Consider the following 3,021-nt stretch of genomic DNA (forward strand, 5'->3'; position numbering starts at 1 on the left):
ACTTGAATCAAAGAAGTTAAAATGAAGAAAATGTTTTATTATCAGCGGTCTTAGTACAAAGAGGTTGACCACCAACAAGAGAGAGAGAGAGAGATTAGAACTTGGTTTACTAACTATTATCACTAATCTCTCTTAGCTCTTAATTACAATTAGGAATATAGAAGAGGAGACTTAGAACTTTAATCAGTGTGATTAATATTAATCTCTCTCTCACTTTCGCTCACTTTACTCTCTCGTACACTTGAATCAAAGAAGTTAAAATAAAGACAATGTTTTATTATCAGCACTCTTAATACAAAGAGGTTGACCACCAACATGAGAGAGAGAGAGAGATTAGAGCTTGGTTTACTAACCATTATCACTAATCTCTCTTAGCTCTTAATTACAATTAGGGAGATAAAAGAGGAGACTTAGAACTTTAATCACTAGGAGAAACTCTTAAGATTTGAGAATAAGTTATTATAAAAGATACTAAAAAGTGGCTTTCTTTAATGTCTTTTATAGCTTCTTCTTCTTTTCCATAAAAAATATCCTCCATTGGTATTAAAATTAAAAAGGCCAAAGGCACTAATACAAATAGTATATAATATTGTTTGGCTCAACAAGTATAGATCATCAAAGAAAGGACCAAAGATAAGCGATGGCATTTGGCAAGATAGGGATAATTTATATCCATGAATGCAGCTCTCAACCTTTGTCAATAACACCTTTGCTACGATAAGCTAGGAGACCACATATTTTTATAAGCTCTATCATCAATGCATTCCATGAGACCACATCTGTAGTTAGGAGCTTGTGAAACGCATCTTCTGCTTCAACAATCAAAACAAATTTTGCATACATTTCAACTACAATATTTTTTATAAGAGTCTCTTTTTCAAGTCCTAATTTAACAATTTGACAATGTACCCTTTGCCCCTTATCAGGGGTCTAAAAAAACTTCATGTTACAAACAAAGGTGGCTGAACTTGGGGATACACCCTCTATTTGCATTTGGTTCCGCATATACTAAAGCTCTTCAACATAACCATACACAATATATAAACAAATTCATGCAGTCCAAGAGAATACATTTCTTTTTGGTAATCATGCTCAACATGTCCTGAGATAAGTGATGTCCACTCGTTGTTGTCTCGCACCAGAAGCTCAAAGAATGTTTCTTTAAAGCATTGTAGTGCATTGTCATGAACACTATGTTCTACATAGCCTACAATAAGCGTGGTGTCCACTATGTAGAAAGTGTCACAAATTGAAGTATGCCCATCAAAACCCTTTTCAACAATTTGAGCATGTTTTTTATAGCTTTTACAAAGTGAATGTGCATGGTTTACACTAGGTTACCCACATAGATTGACATATTCGCATTCGTCAAGTTTCCCATTCGAATGCAAATGAATACGAATATGAATGGGTGGTCAAGTATTCGTTTAACTAAAATAAAAATAAAAAAACTCTGTCTTTTTTAATTTCCTAGGATAAAAAAAAGGAACTTGACAATAAATAGGGATAATAAAAGAGGGACTTGGGGATTTGACACTACTAAATTTTTATAATAAATGTATAACTTATAAGTTATAAGTATTCGTTTTATTTTTAATAAATAAATAAAATAAAATAAAGGCTCATTAATTTCTCCCTTTTTATTCCCTCAAAATCTATGGATATTTTTATTTTGACATTAAAAATAGTACTTCAAACTAATCATATCTTCAAAGTTCATACTAATCATATTTGTATAATAAATATAAAAATATTCATTTTTTAAATTTTAATTAATTGATTGATTAATTAAAATAAGTTTCATAAACTCTCTTGACACTATAATTTATTAATGAGTAATTGTTCTTTTTTGGTGAAATAAATTTATTTAAATAAATAAATAAATATTTTATATTTATTTTGCAAAACAAATGGTTTTCTAATTTTTTTGGGGTCATTTCGTATTCTCGAATATTGAGAATATTGCGCATGTCACGAATATCATGCATGTGTCAATCTATGGTTACCCATTGGATTGCATTTCGTCCTGCTTGGTTTGGTCTATCCCCCTTTGCATAGGCTAGTTGCTTGTTGTTCCTTCTTGATGCACATATCTTCACGACCAATGTGCCACATGCCATCTCCTTAATAAATACCAATTCGAAATCTAAGGATCAAGAGGTATGCATGGCAAGAGTGAGATTTAGACCCATGTCCTATAGGACCAACACATAAAACTATTGTCACGTCAAGAGTAGGATTTGAGACTATGCCTTTTAGGACCAACACCTAAAACTATTGTCTCATTACATGATCGAAACATTTCAAAACCTCCTGTGGAATGGCCATTGATGTCAATGTAAACTGCCATAAACATACGTATTTGAACCTTTGAGAAATTAATTTAAATGAACATAGGAAATTATATCAAAATCTAAAGTCATTGGGAGATATATATTTATGTCAAGAGTGGGATTTGAACCCACGCCCTTTCGGACCAATACCTGAAACTGGCGCCTTAGACCGCTCGGCCATCTTGACTTGATGGAAACATATGAAATTCAAAATCTAAGGACAAGATATCCACTGGAAGAGTGGGATTTAGACCCATCTCCTATAGGACCAACACAACTATTGTCATCTTGTCTTGATGGAAGCATTTAAAAACCTCATCAAGAGTTGTCATTGGAGGCGATATGATAATATAAACCGTGATCGATATTCATTTGAAGAGCACAATTTGAATGCTTGATGGAATCATTTAATGGCCATAGGAGTTAATATAGGAATCTGAAGTACGTAAAATATTCATGTCAAGAGTGGGATTTGAACCTATGCCCTTTAGGACCAACACCTAAAACTATTGTCTCATTACTTGATGGAAACATTTCAAAACCTCTTGTGGAATATTCATTTGAGTCAATATGGAAATGTAAAATGTTGTAAACATTCATTTGAAGAGTGGAATTTGAACCCTTGATAAATTAACTTGTATGGCCATAGCAGTTGATATCAAAATCGAAATTCATTGAGAGAAACATT

General features: G+C 32.4%; 1 non-coding gene across 1 annotated transcript; it reads right to left on the reverse strand.

Moving 5' to 3' along the window:
* Positions 1–2,440: 2,440 nt before the first annotated feature.
* Positions 2,441–2,520, reverse strand: TRNAL-CAG (transfer RNA leucine (anticodon CAG)). Its single transcript has one exon. It is a non-coding gene; the product is annotated as a tRNA-Leu (tRNA).
* Between the last annotated feature and the right edge of the window lie 501 nt (positions 2,521–3,021).

Source organism: Azolla caroliniana, unplaced genomic scaffold, assembly GCF_043228905.1.
Source record: "Azolla caroliniana isolate FFs.n. ecotype wild unplaced genomic scaffold, voAzoCaro1.0.p SCAF_16, whole genome shotgun sequence".
In the NCBI taxonomy this organism is placed as follows: Eukaryota; Viridiplantae; Streptophyta; class Polypodiopsida; order Salviniales; family Salviniaceae; genus Azolla; species Azolla caroliniana.